General features: G+C 43.8%; 1 protein-coding gene across 1 annotated transcript in view; it reads right to left on the bottom strand.

Annotated features, from left to right (window-relative positions):
• Positions 1-5180: 5180 nt before the first annotated feature.
• The window catches only part of LOC117407178 (paraspeckle component 1-like), a 153682-nt gene continuing 139032 nt past the window's right edge, over positions 5181-19830 (bottom strand). Inside the window, exons 11-12 of the transcript XR_009329349.1 lie at positions 10592-10712; positions 5181-10310 (exon numbers count right to left, since the gene is read on the bottom strand). The gene's annotated coding sequence lies outside the window, so the exon portion shown is untranslated. The remainder of the gene's footprint in view (positions 10311-10591; positions 10713-19830) is intronic.

The following is a 19830-nucleotide window of genomic DNA, read 5'->3' as shown; positions in this document are numbered from 1 at the left end:
AATAAAATAATAATAATGTTACAGTTTAAAAGAAAAGAGACACGTGTCCCCCACCGGGCCCTGGCTCTGCCGTGCCCCGCTGTGGAATTGACTCTGCTGGACTGCCTCAGCCCACCCTCTTAAAAATATTCAGTTCACCCAAGTTGCCGTGGTGTCTGCTTTATTACCCTCACAGCTTGCTGTTGTGTGCGTGTATGTCTGTTTTTATTTCACTGCCTTGCATTTTTAAAAATAATAAAAAACGATACAAGCACGATTCCTCCATCGGGGCCCAGCTATGCTGAGCCCTGCTGTCGAGATGCTTACGCTGGCTTGTTTCAGCCCGCCTACTCGGTGGGCTGGTAAAAACAAAACAAAATCAGTTACCCGCATTGGCGTGGTAACTATTATTTTTACCCACACAGCTTGCCTGGAGGGTGTGTATTTTCGTTTATTTACTGCCTTGCAGTTTAGAAATAAAAAATAATGCAGCGATTATTTCCGCCGGGACCCAGCGCTGATGGCCCCGTTGTTGAGCGGCTTCTGCTGGCTTGTCTCAGCCCGCCTACTCCGTGCGCTGTTTAAAAGCAGTCACATGCGCTGCCGTGGTGACCGCTATTTTACCCTCACAACCTTGCTGTTGTGTGTGTGTGTTATGTGTTTTTTCTTTACTGTCTTGCAGTTTAGAAAAATAAATAAATAAATAAAATGTAGTATGATATCAAACGGCAGCGCAGCTGCACCCCGCTGTTGAGTTACATACGCAGGCTTGCTTCAGCCCGCATACTCAGTGGGCTTGAAAAACAAAACAAAATCAGTTAACCACGTTGCCGTGGTGACTGATATTTTTACCCACACAGCTTCTGTGGTGTGTGTGCACATTTGTTTCTTACTGCCCGGCAGTTAGAAATAAATAATAAGCAGATTCTTCCACGGGAACCCAGCTCTGCTGTGTCCCAAGATTGAGTTGAATCCACCGGCTTGTTTCAGCCCGCCTACTCGGCGCGCTTGGTCACCCGCCTGGCATGGTGAATGTGTTTCTCCCATAGCTGAATGGCTGGGTATAAGCCTGTATGTTCCTGTTACTGCCTTTGCAGTTAAGAAATAACAGGTTGCAGCTCCTTGAGCCTGTGCTCTACCCTGGCATACGCTATGCGCTGCCACATTATTATTATTATCCACGTTGCGTGACTGCATGCGGTCCAGAACCAGGTTATCGCCGCTCTGCACCATGGTGCAGCACCGTGCGCTCCCCTGTACTGCTCTCCTGGTTGCCTACCGCAGCCATTCGAGTCTGGGTATCCACCCCGGTGTATGCTTTGTGCTACCCCAGGTTGTGTTGACTTCACGCGGTTAAGGCCGGGCTCCCCCAGTCGGTGCCCTCGGTGTTTAGATGCTTCATGCCTCAGTGCTTAGCACCACAGCATGTGAATAACACCTGCACTTGGTGCCCCGATGCTTCGGTGCACCAGTACTGTATTCTACCTCACTCAGTGTCCTCGGTGCGTCTGCACCCTTGGTGCCTGAGTGCTTCAGTACATGGCTGAGCTGTACGCGGCGCTGGGCCTGGCCAGGCAGCAGGCTCAAGCCCTTGCTGTGGCCCTAGCTCAGCCAATAGCGTCGGCCCTGGAACTGACCCCGCCTGCACCGGTGGTTGCCCCGGATGTTACGCGCTGGCATCTGCCGTACTCGGCAGGCTGTCTGGCCGGGCGAATGGTTTATCACACTGGACTGAAAGAACACAGATTCCACGTTGCTAATCGTCTAGTGCACAGGAAGTATCTCCGCTTCGCCTTACAGGGGAGCGTCCTGAGTTTTCTGTGCTGTGGTTCAACCTCTCCTTAGCCCCCGCACGTTTCAACGTGCATGGATGCCATCCTAGCTCCCTTGCAGCTGCAAGTGATCAGGGTGATGAATTAGCTGAATGACTGCCCAGTCGAGGAAGGAGCAGTGGCCCACACAGTGCAAGCCTACCTGTCGGACGACAGAGTGGCTGCCATTTGCAACTGTCTGGCCCTGTTCAACAAGGGTTCACAGTATAATTGGTGTTGTGTTAAAAACTATTGGGTCTGATGGCCTCGGCTTCATCACCCACCCAACTAGGGTTACTCCACAAGCGCCCGATCCAAGTGTGGCTCAGTGCCTTAGGCTGCACTCCAAGCGTGACAGACACCGTCAGCTGACCGTGTCTCGCCTAGGCTGGGAAGCACGACGCTGGTGGAAGCAAGCCTCTCTTCTGAGCGAAGGCGCAAGCATAGGAGTGATACACAACTGTCAATTGGTGATGACAGACGCACCCAACTCTGGTTGGGGGGCTGGTCTGGGCAGGTTGAGGAGTTCGCGGACCCTGGTCGGATCGCTGGACATAATGCGTGAGAACGGAGAACAGCCCACGAGTGGTCCAAAGCGTTTTTTGTACGCTTTCCCGCCTATACCGCTGCTCCCGGCTTTTCTAGGAAAAGTGGGGTTAGAGAAAGCGTCAGTTCTCCAGGTGGCCAAGAGAATGTGGTTTTCGACCCTGTGCCAGCTGTTGCTTAGTCAGCCCTGGGAAATTCCACTTCGTTGGATCTCCTCAGTCAGGCGGAAGGCTCTCTTTGGCACCTGGAGCCACGCAGGTTCCAGCTATGGGTCTGGCCCCTGTAAGGGACTGCTGGCTAGCCCTAGGGCTATCGGACGCAGTTGTGGGTACCATGCAGAGCGCTAGGGCAGACTCCACTAGGATTTTTGTATACCTATAAGTGGAAGTATTTTCAAGCTTGGTGTCTGGCTAGAAACCATGACCCCATCACTTGCCCTAGGCCAGTCATATTTCAGTTCCTGCAGAACTACTTGGTGCTGGACGGTCACCTTCCACCTTGCAGGTGTATTCAGCAGCTATCTCTGCTGGCCGTGCCCCTGTAGATTCTATGTCTCCGGGTGCGCATTTTTGGCTACCCATTTCCTTAAAGGCGCACAGTGATTACGCCCTCCTAGGAGGACTGTTCTCCCCGTATGGAGCCTTAATATTGTGCTAGAGGCTCTCACGAAGGCCGTTTGAGCCCTTAAACTCCATTGAGCTGAAGTATCTGTCTGTGAAGACAGCCTTCCTCTTAGTTATCACCTCCGTAAAGCGGATCAGTGAGCTGCAGGTGCTGCCTAAGGCAGCAGCATAAGGAGGCACTGGTAAACCGCATTTTCTGCGAGTTTCCTGTGCAGAAAAATGTTTCTCCTGCAGCTCTACAGAGCGCTCTCCATCCCTCACCTCACAGAGAGGTGGCTCCGTCGTCACCCCGCGGCTCTGTGCCAAAGGGAGCCACGCACCCAGGAATAGAGAAGCTCTGGGCAGCAGTTTCCCACAGGCACATGTGCCTGATGGGGACAACGTTTGCTCCGTTCTATTTGGTTCTGGCCCGCTACCAACCAGTGTTCCCATCCCAGTCTGGTACCAAGCAGGCCTTCTTGACAGTCCTGTTACTGTCTTTAGCAGCTGAGGCAGCAACTGTACATTCTTAATGTACATTGCTTGCTATTGCATATGCCTGGGTTTATATCCTTGTGCCAGCAGCTTCAGGGACCAGCACAGCCAGCTGTGCCTGTGACCAGACAAGGTGCAAGAGCCTCAGACCAAACAACAAGATGAGCAGCGGCCCTAGGGGTTTGCTGCCACATGTCCAGGGCCCCTTCTCAGGGAGCCATCTGGAGCATTGGTGTCAGTGCACCATAGACATCCGGGTGTATACTACACTTCAGACCGGCTACTTACTGCAGTTCAAGTATGGCTACAGCATCAGTTATGGACTCACAGGACACTGCTGTGGTGTCTCAGGAGGTAGCAGCTCTGCTGCAAGAACAAGCTATTCATATGGTACACCCCCTCCAATTGGAGAACGGGTTCTACTCCATGCCCAAGCTGAATGGTGACCTTAAACCAATCCTCGACCTGTTATGAGCCAAAGGAGGTTCAAAATGTGACGATGCAACAGCTAAGTTATTATTATTATTTATTTATTAGCAGATGCCCTTATCCAGGGTGACTTACAATTGTTACAAGATATCACATTATTTTTTACATACAATTACATTTATTTTTTTTGACATTATTTTTACATGCAATTACCCATTTATACATTTGGGTTTTTAATGGAGCAATCTAGGTAAAGTACCTTGCTCAAGGGTACAGCAGCAGTGTCCTCCATCTGGGATTGAACCCACAACCCTCTGGTCAAGAGTCCAGAGCCCTAACCACTACTCCACACTGCTGATAAGACACAGACTCACAAATGAAAACAGTGCATCATGTATCCGCCTCAAAGTAACAAGTTACAACCCAGACATCGCAAAGCTTTGCTCATCCAAGCAACAGCAGAAGTCTCACTAAAGTTTCATTTATTGTTGTATTGTTGTTGTCTGTAGCAGAAAAACTACTAGAAAGTGTATTTAAGAAGTGAAAGCATGTTTAGCAGTCTCGCCATCTGTAAATAAATCCTGATATTATGTTCATGTCAAAACATGAGACATTTTTTCCATATTAGATTCCTTCCTACATCATCACCTTCTCCAGTGTGCAATGCCGCTTAATGTCAACAGCCAGCATATTTATCACCAATTACAACACGCACTGTAAAGTGGAGAATAGGCTACATTCAAAACAAAAATATGGACAATTTGAAAAAAATGAATTACACAAGAAAGAATTACAAAAGATGTAAAAACTGACCCAACACAGGTTCAGCGCTTACGTGCACTTTTAATAATACAAACAAAACAAAACACAAAATAAACACCTAGCTCTTTACGAGCACTAACTAAACTTACTGGAACACCCTGACTATAAGTGGGATGGCTAAGCCGTTTCCCCACCAAACACAACATCAGAAACAAAATCAAAACAGGTTTAAATTTCACTCGTTACCTCTCGACTGCTCAGAAGCCGCGCACCTCATCTGCCTCCTTCTACTCAGCAGCCCCGAACAAACTGACTGCTCCTCTTTTATACCCTCCACCTGGCTCTAATTTAATAATAAGCACCAGGTGCAGGGGCTAATTAAGCAATGAAACAATAAAGCAAAAACAATCAAACAATAACAAATACAATTAAACTAAACAAACGTGCCTTTCGCACATGTTTTCTTCCAGGGAGCATTTAACCCCCTCCCTGCTGTCTTACAATATATATATATATATATATATATATATATATATATATATATATATATATATATATATGCATTTTATCTTATTGTATTTTTATAGAGGGCATGGGCAGTATTTGCTGTAAATAGGCAGTTGATTAAAAAGAGTGGGGGGCTGTACGTTACCGTTACTGCCGCTAATGAGAAATTATGAATTATTTTTCTGTGTGAGGTCTGTTTGTCAAAATGTAAAAAAAAAATTATGTAGTTAAAACATGATGTATACTATACTATTATTTATATACATCTATTTGAGTTGTTTTATTTATGTGTCTAATAAAATGAAATAAAACGAAATTTGAAAAATACAACTCAAAATTATAAATAATAAAATTAATTTCACAGGGCTCTAAATAACTAAAGTTATTCTGAGTTACGTAGCCACACATGCCATATATAATTGTGTTTGTGTTTCAGACTTCGTCAGATCCCAGCTGAGCAGCTGAATTTTCCTTGCCAGGCAATCAAGGTGAATCTGGCAGGGTTTAGACCTCCTGATATAGATGATGAAACAAAGAGAGTTCCATACAAACCTGACTGGAGTCTGGAAGCACTGTGGACCATACTAAGCCTGTTGCAGGAGAAAAAACTTCTAGCTTTTAGGGTGGTAAGCTTTATATAAAAATCAGTTATCTTGCTAAAAAATGTTTTGGATTAAGTGTTTTATGGCATGCTAATCATCATAATACATGTATATATTAATTCAAATCTTACATGGTAGATCTCCTACACAAATCTAATTATGTTCACTACTGTTTGGTGCTTTATCTCTCATTGTCTTGCTATAGTATTGCATGTTATTATTATTATTATTTGTTTATTTAGCAGACGCCTCGATCCAAGGCGACTTACAGGAGACTAGGGAGTGTGAACTATGCATTAGCTGCAGAGTCACTTACAACTACGTCTTACCACTCCTGAATGACAGAGGACAAGGAGGTTAGGTGACTTGCTCAGGGTCACACAATGAGTCAGTGGCTGAGGTGGGATTTGAACCGGGGACCTCCTGGTTACAAGCACTTTTCTTTAACCACTGGACCACACAGCCTCCTCTATGTGTAAACTCATTATTTGTTTATCTGTGTGGTCTTTTGTTATGATCCATCGACATACTTTTCACCACAGGTTTACTGTGCTTGGAGATCGTTTTTTAATCCAGAGCGTTATGTTTGTAATGTGCTTATGTCTGTGGCTGTAAAGAAAATGCCTTTGATCATACGCTATGGGTACAAATTGAAGTTTATTGAGCGATAAAAGAAACCTATCACGTATATTTGAGCATCAAAAGAACCTTATCACTTATATTTGAGCATCAAAAGAAACGTATCACTCATCTTTGGATAAAATGCACTAGATGTGATCGAAAAATGACAAACTCTGTCTCAGAGCAGGTGCAGTGACTTTTTATTGTGCTCGCCAACAATTGACATTTTACTGTCTGAAGTTATGGGGGGATAGGATAATGTGAAAGCCACAGGCTAGTAGCGTGTGGGCACTGTTGGAAGCAATACAAGCAGTACCTCTGTGACCCATGCTTTGCACCAGGTTCAGATGTTGCCTTGTGGAATCCTGGCCCATTCCTCTTGTAGTGCCTGGATAAGCATCTGCCTGTTCAGTGGTCTCCGAGCCCTAGAAGCCACACATCACCCAAGTTCATCCCACGAATGTTCAATTGGGCTCAGGTCTGGGGAATAAGGCATCCATGGCATGACTCTCATGTTCACATTCTGCAAGACAGCTGTCGTGACACAAGCAACATGTGGACGTGCGTTGTCTTGCTGGGATGTTGTCACCAAGTGAGGCCTTAGGGCTTGGTCAACATATCGCTGTGCAGTCATGTTGCCATCAATCACTACCAGCGGACTTCTGTAGCGACCAGACACTCCTGCCCAGACCATCACACTTGGACCTCCCCACCGATTGGTCTCTCATACACAACAACTAACATATCGTTCACCACGTCTATGCCATACTCGCCGACATCCATCAGGGCAGTCTATGCAGAATCTCGATTCATCACTGAAGAGGACCTGGCTCCACTGAAGGCGAGTCCACCTAAGGTGTTGTTGGCACCACCTCATTCTGTTGCGACGGTGCACATTGCTGAGCCCCGGACCCCTGTATGGTCATTTGGCCTGTAGATCATGACTGTGTAACCGCCTTCTTACAGCTGAACTGCTGATGCGTGGATTGTTATGACCTGCAGTATCAGATGCTGTTTAACTAGCAGAGCGAAAACAGTCATGAAGATGCTGCATATTGATCTGTTGATCTTGGGCAGGTGTTGTGACTCTTGGTCTCCCAGTTTGTGGTCTGTCATTGACAGAGTGTGTCTGGTTATACCGTCTCGCCAGGTTTGAAATTGCTGGCTGTGAGCACCCAAGACGGCAAGTCACAGTACGCTGCCCTAATCCAGCCACCAACATGCTGATTGCATGAAGGCGCTGCTCTCTTGACAGACGTGGCATGTTGGTGTTTTTCTGTGATTTTCTTTATTGCTTTTATTCAAGCTTGCAATTCAACAGCAGAAATCACTGGTCAACGTCCAATCAATTGTCTCACTAATTAGGTGATTAAGTGCATATGCTTCAGTCATAGTCACTTAAGTGTGTCATGGTCAAGGATGAATGATCGAGTGATTAAAAAGAAACAAAAACCTTTCGTCAATGTCCATCATGTATATACCTTATTTTTTTCCAAAAATAAATGTTCCATAATAGTGATGTTTCTTTTGATGCTCAGTATAACTTGTTTACTGTCGCATATTATGGTACACATCATTTGTAACAGGAATAGTAGGTTTGTAACACTTACAAAAGCTGCTTGATTTTTCACTTGGAAAGCAGTATCATGTTCTGTGGGTATAAATACATAACTAAGTTAAAAAAAGAACTGAAAATAGAACTTCAGTTATAATAACCATCAAGTTCTATTACACATGGCCATAAAAATGGCAAAGTATGGCTTGTTATGCTGCACTACAGAATTGAGATTGGTGAGTATCTGGAACTCTTATCATCAGTGCTTGAAGAATTGCGTGAAATTCCAGTGCCTCACGCACAGTAAGCTCCATAAGCAAAACAAAAGCTTGTCACCATTGGTACCATTTTCAGGACACAACCCATTTTAAAGGTTATCTTTTCATAAAGCGAAGTTAAGATAATTAATTTCCAAAGAATGTGACAGTCTTGATGTTTTTCTTTTCAGTCAAAGGATCCAGAGCCCATTGTATACTTGTATGACGGGAGAACAGTAGTTCACGTGCAGTTTGTGGAAAGTGGTTTTGCAGAGTATGATTAGGAAAACAGGTACAGCAACACTTGTTTTCCTGCTAAACCTACTCTATTTATGCAGATGAAGCACACACATTCATTAATATTTAAAAATTATGTTTTTATTTCAGAAATGAGCAGAGCGAAAAAGCAGGACATTGCTGTGTTGTCCATTATATTTGCCTTTAGATTAAAATGTGAATGTTTTTTGTTTTATTACAGTTTTTGGTAACTAAAATATGTGCGTAAGCCTGTGTTCAGGAAATTGTTTACAAAAAGAAAAGCCAAATTCTTACTAAGATGACAGGCACCTGAAGGAAATGTTCTGTTAAATGATCATTGTTAATTAACTTTTTGTTGTTATTACTGTTAATGGTAATTAGTAACCAAAACATACATTTGTTGCAGATTTTTAGAGCAAGAAAGCCTTGTTTAAAGGTTTAATCTAGAAACACTGCTTGAAAGAAAATCTTCTGTTCAGTGACCATTTCAATGTTTATTTTTCTGCAGAGTGAAATGAAAGTTTTTTGCATTACGCTTTGAATCTGTATATTATTTAATCTCTTAGAAGTCAATTTACTTCCGGCCACAGAAATGAGGTGCGTCACCTGTTAATTCCTTTGTGTTTTACACTGTACATACAGTTGTTGCTAATCCAGACTATCTGTACAGTTTTTGGAGGATGGAAAGTTAGCTCAATTCCCTGCTATGATGGTTGTTTAAATAACTGCCTTTAACCAAAGTACTGTAACGATATAAAACAAAATATCTGGACTGACCATGCAACAAAACGTGCTTATTACAATATGCTGTTTGTTTTCCAAGATGTTGGGTCTACAGAATTGGGCAGATATGTTCAATACATCGTCCCACACCAGCAACAGAAATGTAGGATACAAATACAATACGTGGTAGTAAAATAGCTGGTCCACTACACCAGACCGATGTAGCATCCAGGCAGCAATGGTTAACAGAATGCTTGGTTATATAATAAAGCATTGTGCAATATAAATCAGGGGGGTATGACAGAGCTGTAAAATGCCCTGGTGAGACCACACTGCTCACTTTGGAGACACATTGGGATCCTTGATGAGCCATCTCGATGTGATTCTAGGAACAAATAATGGTTAAGAATGGGACAAGCATTGGTCTCTTGTTTTAATTTATTTATTTATTTTTTTTCTTGTCAGCAATTTCTCTGTCCATTTTCTTTTCATTGGAGATGTCCTTTTTCCAAAACGAATAGACACTACCAGCTAGAAGCAACATGTATGGCTATAGCCCAAGTCTTGGCTCATTAGAACAAATTGTGCTACAAATGTGAAATACCATCTGTACCCTGAAAATCAAGTTAATAATTAATACATTTTAATATAAAATTAATTTACAGTGTATGTATGTATGTATGTATGTATGTATATATATATATATATACACACATATACACATATACACACACACATATACACATATCAACACACACACACCTACATATACATACATACATACATGAAGACTTAACATTTCCACTCACATTTACTGCACAAAAAAACGTAGAAAGAAAATAAATAATTCTAAGCCATGTCAAGCCCTAAGCCATCAATCAGCTACTGCTTTTGTTAAATATTTTTAAACTGGCGAGCACCTTTTGACATTCAGATTTAAGCCCTGAACAAACTTCAGAAGTCCAGGTTGCTATGTTTTAGTGTCCATTATGATATTTCCATCTTTGTCTTTGCTCCTTACTCTGCCAGTAGGGTATTTAGTTTCTTGTTGACCATTGGAGTAGACAGTCTTCACCGTTCCATCCGGGTACTCTCTTCTCTGGTACTCTGGGGTATGCAGTTCTCTTTGCCCGTTGTTGAATTCAATAATTTTGCTCCCATCTCTGCATTAAATACAAATATGTATTTCATACATAACTTCTACACTCACTAGGTAATACCAAGTTCACTGTAGACAAACATAATTATGACTGAAAACAATTTATATACTAGGGCTGTATTTTCAGCTGGGCCTAAAATCAAAATATCAAAAACAAATTCTTACCCGTTATAGGCACTAGCAATATTATCACTGCCCTGCCCCACCCCTTTGTTCTGTTAAAGATCTGTGTCATGTTTAAGCTATAGCATTGTACCTAAGATCAATTGTTTGTGAAATACTCACAGCTTTACTCTTATAATCGTGCCATCTGGGAATATGCTTTCTTCCTGCCCATCAGGATACAAATTCTTTATGGCCTGATCAGGAAAAGTGATTTCTTTCCTGCCATCTGGAAAATGTTTTTCTGCAATAAAAATGTTGATTGAGTTGGGTAACTCAGATGCACACACTAACTTAAAGCAGAATTATATAACGTGTATATAAAAAAGGGATTAAGAAAAGTCTACTTTAAATTGGTAAACAGTTTGGGACAATGCAAATTAGGCTTTTTTTTTTTTTAATCCATCAATACCCTTAATGAAAGTATTACATTTAGAGCTACCGAGAATAGTAATGAATAGCTATAACATATTACTTAATTAAATGACATCAGATTATACTTAACTCCCGTAATAAAATTATTATTAATCAATTGAAAATTCAAGCAACAGATGGTCATTTTCAACAACTTATTTACAAAAAACAGTCCAGTATCTTAGTGTCCATTTCTAATACGTTTTTGTTAAGAAACAAGACAGCATCCACATTCTTTGCTCTAGCGCCTGGAGGGCTGCAGTGTCTTCTGGCTTTCGTTCCACACAAGCTCTCAATTACTCAATTGGTCTAATTATTTGATTAACTGGTCACATTTAACACTTCTCTTCAGACCTCAAAATGTTTCATAGGTAGGTACCTTGAATCAAGTGCATTTTTAAAACCATCAACTGTAAAAGACCTTGAAAAATATTAAATATGTCAAATTGAACAAATAATGGGGACTAACAGCGCTGAGATGTGATGCTTCTTTTGGAAAGGGAGTTTTTGTTTATGTGTAGTGGTATTTCAGGTTAATAAATTGCAATCTTCCGAGTGACGTCTGATCCTCTGGGGCTGATTGTACTTGAGACCAAAAAATGAGATTGGATCTGGGATCACAGGACCCGGATTAAGAGAAGGTGTTTTACTATGCAGATCCAGATCAGGCTCCACTGACCTGTAATCTGGAGCTGCACACGCCATAACTAGGGAAACTGACCAATGAGAAGCAAACATGTGTAGCGCTTAGCTGAAAGACCCCAGCTGTCATATTTGTATACAGTATGAGATCACAGCAATGCTGTGGAAATGTATGGCAAACTGATGGACAGAGGTAAAGGAGGGTACACTTGTCTTGCATCTCCATTTTCACCATCAACGTTGTGGTCAATTGCATTAGTTACATCACCTTTGGCTTACTCGAATAAAGTGAGCAGATAGGTTTGTTGATTGTTTGAGTAGTATTGTTCCTTGGGATAACAAAATACTGAGCTCAAGTCATGTGATTTCATAAAAACACCAGGTGCTCAGTGTTTGGTATTTGAGTTGAGTTAAAATTGCCAAAATGAGTTGATTAAGAATCTGTATAAAATAGCCATTCGAAAAGATTTTAATTAACGCAAGAACAGCATGCCCCGCTTGAGTAATGAAGATCGCCTGGTTGCTAATCAATATGATTGAAGGTGGCCTGTCTGTGAGAGAAGTTGCCCAGAGAATTATTATTATTATTTGTTTATTTAGCAGACGCCTTTATCCAAGGCGACTTACAGAGACTCGGGTGTGTGAACTATGCATCAGCTGCAGAGTCACTTACAATTACGTCTCACCCGAAAGACGGAGCACAAGGTTGTTAAGTGACTTGCTCAGGGTCACACAATGAGTCAGTGGCTGAGCCGGGATTTGAACCGGGGACCTTCTGGTTACAAGCCCTTTTCTTTAACCACTGGACCACACAGAATGAGATGTTCTGCTTCAACTATCAGCAGACTAGTCCAGAGAAACCAGGAAACTGTCTCTGTGAGGGACAGGCCACGTCCTGGAAGGCTGAGGGTCACCACACTGGCCCAGGACCGTCACATCTGACTGATCTATCTGCGTAATCGTTTTCAGACTGCAGTGGCTACAGCACGAGAAATCCCAGGAAGAAATAAACCGTGCATCAGCAGAATGACTGCAAATGATTTGCATGCTCGGAGGCTATTCAGGGGTAAACGTTGACAGCTGAGAGACAAAATCACCGTCTTCTGTGGGCAAGAGAACATCTGAGGTGGTGGCAGAGAGAGTGGAGGAGTGTTTTATTCACAGATGAATTCCATTTTGCCCTTGACAGACGGAAGACAACGTGTGTGGAGACGTTGTGGTGAGCGTTATGGTGACTGTTGCGTTGTTCAAGTCATCCGGTGGGGTGGTGGAAGTGTGATGATGTGGGGAGGAATCACCTTTAACACATGAACGCCTTTGGTGCAGATTGAGGGCAACCTTACTGCTCAGCAATACACTGACGAAGTCTTGATGCAACATTTTTTCCATTCCTGCAAGCCAATCCGGAAGTGTCGATTTTCCAGCAGGACAATGCAAGACCACACAGTGCTAGGATTACAATTGCATGACTTCAAGAAAATAATGTCGAGGTCTTGCCATGGTCAGCTTTTTCTCCTGACTCGAGTCCAATAGAACACATGTGGGACCAAATCGCCAATGCCATCCACAAGAGACAACAGCAATCAGCCAATCTTTGGAAGCTGGCTGCAGCTACACAGGAAGAGTGGCGGAACATCCCACAGCAGTCTATCCAGAGGCTGATCGGGACTATGCGTCAACACTGCAAGGATTGTGTTAATGCTCAGGGAGGTCAAACCCGATACTAACTTTGTAATGTTTTCATTTTGACAGTGTGTAGCGTTTCGTACTAAAAACATTGATTCTTGATTCTTTGATATGTATTTTTGTTCACATTTTCTGTGATTTTGTTTGATAAATATTTGATTATATCCATTAGATTGGAGTGTTGCTAAATATACTGATGCACAAAAGAAAACGTTTTAAATATTTTCTGTTTTCTTTTTTTTTTTTTTTTCTTTAAAAATTTAGTCGTCGCCAATTATTTTTACCCCAGTTTTCACCCCAATTTAGCATGCCCAATTATTATCTGTATCCCCGGCTCACCGCTCGCAACCCCCCCGCCGACTCAGGAAACGGAGGCTGAAACACGCGTCCTCCGAAACGTGCTCCTTCCAAGCCGTCATTTTTCGCACTGCAGATCCACAGCAATGCTACCAGACCTATAGTGCCGGAGGACAACACAGATCTGGCGGCTCCGCTGCAGAGCCACAGGCGCCCTATCGGCCACAGGGGTCGCTGATGCGCGGTGAGCCGTGGATTACCCTGCCGACCTAAGCCCTCCCTACCCGGGCAGCGCTCAGCCAATTGTGCGCCGCCCCCTAGGAACTCTCGGTCACGGTCAGCTGTGACATAGCCTGGATTCGAACCAGCGATCTCCAGGCTATAGGGCACATCCTGCGAGGAGCGCCTTTACTGGATGCGCCACTCGGGAGCCCCTGTTTTCTTTCAGAAGCCTGTATTAAGTTCGCCTCTTTTAAATAACAGGAGTCTTTTTCGACCGGAGAATATTCCGAGTGTCTCTTTGCTGTTGCTGTGTCTGCTTTTGCTTCACAGCAAACTAAGACTACTATTTTTTTCTAGTTGGCTCTTTCAGGACTTCACCTGCACGGCACATCTCCTGGTACAGAGCCGGTACCACTCGGTACCGGTGCAGGGCCGGTACCACTGTCCCGTTGTCAGTACCAGTGACCTATTCGGTACCAGGGCACTCCTACGGCAACCAGAGTCAGTACCAGTGGCCTGGTCAGTACCAGGGCCGGTTCTAGCTCTGGCACGTCTTGTGCAAATTTTTCTAAGAGGACACTAGAAAGCAGGCTGGCCCGCTGTTCTAGGGACCGTTCTGCATCCCTGTCACCTGCGCAGCATCCACACTCGCCCCATTCATCCCCTGCAGTGTGGTCACGAGAGTCCCCACTCCCTGTTACACCAGGAGCTAGGAAGCAGTCCTCTAGGGGTAGGAGCAGGACTAAGAGCCCTGACACAGAAGCTGCCATAGCAGGCATTCTGGCTATATGAACATTTTGACTGAGTTGCTGCGAGGCCCCTTCGTTGTCTCAGTCCCCAGGGTTCAGGCACCATTGTCTGACCCAGAACCATCACAGGAGAACACCTTGTCTGACGACATGGACACCCAAGAATTAATCTTCCCATCCGAGGACGTGGAATCTGATATCTTGGCTTCCTTATCAGACACGACAGAAGCCGCCAAGCCCATAAGCCGGCAAAGCAATGCTAGGGCTAATGCACAGAACCACTTTCAGAGTGTGCAGCGCGGAGGCTGCTGCAATTACCGGTGCCCTGCTCACAATAAGCAGTCACAGACGCTTCCAACCTAGGTTGTGGCGCCTTCTGGAATGGCCAAGAGGTGCAGGGTGTGTATAAACCCCCATGGAGCCATGGGCAGTTCATCGGACAACACTACAGAGATGGCTTATATCAACCACCAGGGCAGTCTCCGGTCTCCCAGTCTCAACCGTGTTGCCCGGAAGCTTTTGCTATGGTTTCACAAACACCTACTTTCTAGAAGATAAGTCCACCTGCCAAGGGTGAGGAACTGGGCATCGGGCCTTCTCTTGTGAGGTGCCCCCCCCACAGTTCAGAATGACAACTTCACCTGGAGGTTGTGAACCTCATCTGGGAGAAGTTCAGGTGCGTGGAGATACACCTCTTTGCAACCCAGGAGTCCACCGATTGTCCCCACTGGTATTCCCTAATGGAGAGCTGTCACTCTCTTGGCATAAACGCACTGGCCCACAGATGGTCCAAGACTGCTGTATGCTTTCCACTGTTGCCACTGCTATCCACTGTGCTTGAAGATCAGGCAAGATCGGGCTTGGGTGCTCTTACTAGCCCCGAAGTGGCCCAGAAGGTCTTAGTTCTCGGCACTGGCACAGCTCCTATACGGTCAGCCATGGGAGTTACCGGCCCGTCGCAACCTGCGGAGTGACATCCAGACCCAACAGTTGTGCAACTCTGGGTCTGGCCCCTGACTGGAAAACATTTGAGTCACCTCGGGTCACCCTTCAGAATGCCAGGGCAGCCTCTACCCCAGGGGGTTCCCAAATTGTGGCCCGTGATGGCACTGTCTGCGGCCTCGTCAAACATTTCTAAGATTTTTCTATATTTACTTGGAATGAAAAAACTTGGGCCATTACAAGTACATTTTCTGCTCAATATCGGTACAAGCAGCGCACATCACAGTGCAGCGCTACTGTAAGAACATGAAAACAAGACACGTGCAGCCAGGGGCACCGATCAACTGCAAGGGTGGCGATTACTGTCCCAAATGATCGCCGAAAAAAGTCAGCTGCATAAATCCCATTCAAGCAGAAACTAGGTAAATTCCTTAAAATCTAATAATACTAATTAGTCTTGAGTTTCATTAACATACACACTATAATAAATCACGTTAAGCCCTAAAAATAACCTGCTTAACTCTTTGCGGTCCATTGTCGGACTGGGTCCGACATTGCAATTATTCCTCTCAGGTCCTTTGTCGGACTGGGTCCGACATCATTATAGCAACGCAAAAAACGGGTTTCTAGTCGTTTTTTCTCCGGAAAAAGCCGAGAAAACCATTCAATTGCCGAGTGGTAGCGACAGGAGCCGAAACAAGTCGAAAAAAAAAGGAAAAAAAAAAAAAGGCGTATCTCATGAATAGTCATACATATGGCCCTGGTATCAGATAACGGGGCGGTCATAGTAAACAAGCTGGCTGAGTGTGTCAGCGCACAGAGACTATCATGGACATTTGCAGAGCTTTTTTCAGATGTTATAGTAATAAAATAATGACTTTGATCACAATATTGAGGAGTTTGGTGATAGAAGGAGTGATCCGGAGATGACTGATCGGCATGTACGACTATTATTTTTATTATTATTTATTTCTTACATAGATGAAAGCGATAGCGAAAGAAAGGGTGTGGCGGGGCTACAGAAGCCTAGTGAGTGCTTTGTTGATATGCAGGGCCATTTAAACCCGTTTGACTGTGGAAAAAAAATACATTTTAAACAGCGCGTCTAAAATTAACTGCGCGTGTGAAAATAAATTGGACCTGATGCGCCTGACGCGCACTTAATAAATGGACTGCAAAGGGTTAATTCTAACTGCACGTAATGTGAAAAGCGCTTAATGTGACTTAATGTGCAGAAATACAAAACGAATGCTTACAAACTGGGGCTCCTGAGTGGCGTATGCGGTAAAGTACTCCGCCCGGAGTGCAGGATGCGCCCTATAGCTTGGAGATCGCCAGTTTGAATCCAAGCTATGCCACTGCCGACCATGGACGGGAGTTCTTGGGGGCGGCGCACAATTGGTCAAGCGCAGCCCAGTGGGGGTAGGGGTTAGGTCGGCTGGGGAGTCCTTGGCTCACCACACACCTGCAACCCTTGTGGCTGGCCGGGCGCCTGCAGGCCAGCCTGTACGCAATTCGGAACTGTGTGGTCCTCCGACGCTGTAAGTTCTGAATATAGCTGCACGGCAGGCTTGCAGAGCGAGAAAAAGCAGACGGCTGACGGCACTCGTTTCGGAGGACATGAGTGCTCGTCTTCATCTCTCCCGAGTTAGTTTGGGGGTTGCAGTGGTGAGTCAGGTTCAATAATAATTAGACATTCCAAATTGGGAGAACTGGAAAAAAAAAAAGAATAAAAATAACTGTTTAAATTTTTTTTTTTTTTAAATAAATGTGTACATATATATATATATATATATATATATATATACATACAGACATGCTCACATTTGTTGGTACCCTTACAGCTCATTGAAATAATGCTTCATTCCTCCTGAAAAGTGATTTTATCATGTATACTTGCATGCCTTTGGTATGTCATAGAATAAAGCAAAGAAGCTGTGAAAAGAGATGAATTATTGCTTATTCTACAAAGATATTCTAAAATGGCCTGGACACATTTGTTGGTACCCCTTAGAAAAGATAATAAATAATTGGATTATAGTGATATTTCAAACTAATTAGTTTCTTTAATTAGTATCACACATGTCTCCAATCTTGTAATCAGTCATTCAGCCTATTTAAATGGAGAAAAGTAGTCACTGTGCTGTTTGGTATCATTCTGTGCACCACACTGAACATGGACCAGAGAAAGCAAAGGAGAGAGTTGTCTGAGGAGATCAGAAAGAAAATAATAGACAAGCATAGTAAAGGTAAAGGCTACAAGACCATCTCCAAGCAGCTTGATGTTCCTGTGACAACAGTTGCAAATATTATTAAGAAGTTTAAGGTCCATGGAACTGCAAGAGGAAAATCGACCCCAGACTGAACAGAAGGATAGTGCGAATGGTAGAAAAAGAATCAAGGATAACTGCCAAAGAGATACAAGCTGAACTCCAAGGAGAAGGTACATCAGTTTCTGATCGCACCATCCGTCGCTTTTTGAGCGAAAGTGGGCTCCATGGAAGACGACCCAGGAGGACTCCACTTTTGAAAAAAAACACTAAAAAAAACCAGACTGGAATTTGCTAAAATGCATATTGACAAGCCACAATCCTTCTGGGAGAATGTCCTTTGGACAGATGAGTCAAAACTGGAGCTTTTTGGCAAGTCACATCAGCTCTATGTTCACAGATGAAAAAAATGAAGCTTTCAAAGAAAAGAACACCATACCTACAGTGAAACATGGAGGAGGCTCGGTTATGTTTTGGGGCTGCTTTACTGCGCCTGGCACAGGGTGCCTTGAATCTGTGCAGGGTACAATGAAATCTCAAGACTATCAAGGCATTCTGGAGCGAAACGTACTGCGCAGTGTCAGAAAGCTCTGTCTCAGTCGCAGGTCATGGGTCCTCCAAAAGGATAATGACCCAAAACACACAGCTAAAAGCACCCAAGAATGGATAAGAACAAAACATTGGACTATTCTGAAGTGGCCTTCTATGAGTCCTGATCTGAATCCTATCAAACATCTATGGAAAGAGCTGAAACTTGCAGTCTGGAGAAGGCACCCATCAAACCTGAGACAGCTGGAGCAGTTTGCTCAGGAAAAGTGGGCCAAACTACCTGTTAACAGGTGCAGAAGTCTCATTGAGAGCTACAGAAAACGTTTGATTGCAGTGATTGCCTCTAAAGGTTGTGCAACAAAATATTAGGTTAGAGGTCCCATCATTTTTGTCCATGCCATTTTCATTTGTTTTCTTATTTACAATATTATGTTGAATAAACAATCAAAAGCAAAGTCTGATTTCTATTAAAAATGGAATAAACAATGGTGGATGCCAATTACTTTTGTCAGTTTCAAGTTATTTCAGAGAAAACTGCATTCTTCGTTTTTTGTGGAGGGGTACCAACAAATATGAGCATGTCTGTGTATGTATATGTGTGTGTATATATATATATATATATATATATATATATATATATATATATATATATATATATATATATATATATATATATATTGTTTCTTTCTTACAGGAAGTTAAGTATTGAAACCTGAGCAGCTACTGTGGGTGTGCCTACTTTAGCAGCTTGTTGCAGTTTTAGTGCAGCTATCCAAGCGCCACTATTACAAAGGCTTGTTCGCAAGCAGGCTATTTCTAGTCTCGTGTTTGTACTGACTAAGAAATTAGTCAGTGGCTTGTGCAGGTGGGCATCCCTGCTACTCGCTATATAACAGTAACTAGTGACTTTTCGCCCCCGATCCTAAGGGACTGAGGTTACTGTTTCGGTACAGGCTACTGCTAGTCTCGTGTTTGTACTGACTAGTGGTTTAGCCAGTGGCTGACTTGCAGGTGGGCATCCCTGCTACGTGCCACTAGCAGTAACTGCATTCATCGCCCCAGTTCTTGCTTGTGGATTCGAGGTTACTGCTTCGGTACTGAGGGTCGGTTCCGAGTGTCAGTATCAAGGACCCGTGTCGGCACAGAGTGTCCCGTGTCCGAGTGACGGCAGTGAACCGGGTCGGTACCACGTGCCGGTACTGAGTACAACCGGGTCAGTACCAAGTGTTGGTCCCCAGTCTCGTGTAGGTACCGAGGGTTGGTACCAGGTGCACTCAGTGTCAGTACCTAGTGTCGGTTCTGAGCACAATGTCTTAATACATGTCACAAAGACGGCCAGAGTGGGTGGCGTCAGACCAGAGAGGAATACACAGACAGAGACGGTGGTGATGATGAGCTGAGTGCAATGGCTGCACTCAGCGTTTATTAACAAATAAAAAGGTTTAACAGTACAAAAACAGGACACGGCACTGGTAGCCAAAAGAAACATATAAACAAAACGGACTAAACACTTAACAAACGGTGCACGGAGACAAACAAACACGGTGAGTACAAACAACTATTATATTTACGATCTTACTTTCAATTACTC

This window comes from Acipenser ruthenus, chromosome 8 (genome assembly GCF_902713425.1).
Source record: "Acipenser ruthenus chromosome 8, fAciRut3.2 maternal haplotype, whole genome shotgun sequence".
Classification (NCBI taxonomy): Eukaryota; Metazoa; Chordata; class Actinopteri; order Acipenseriformes; family Acipenseridae; genus Acipenser; species Acipenser ruthenus.
Note: the sequence above shows the minus strand (reverse complement) of the source record. Positions and strands in the feature narration are given on the sequence as shown.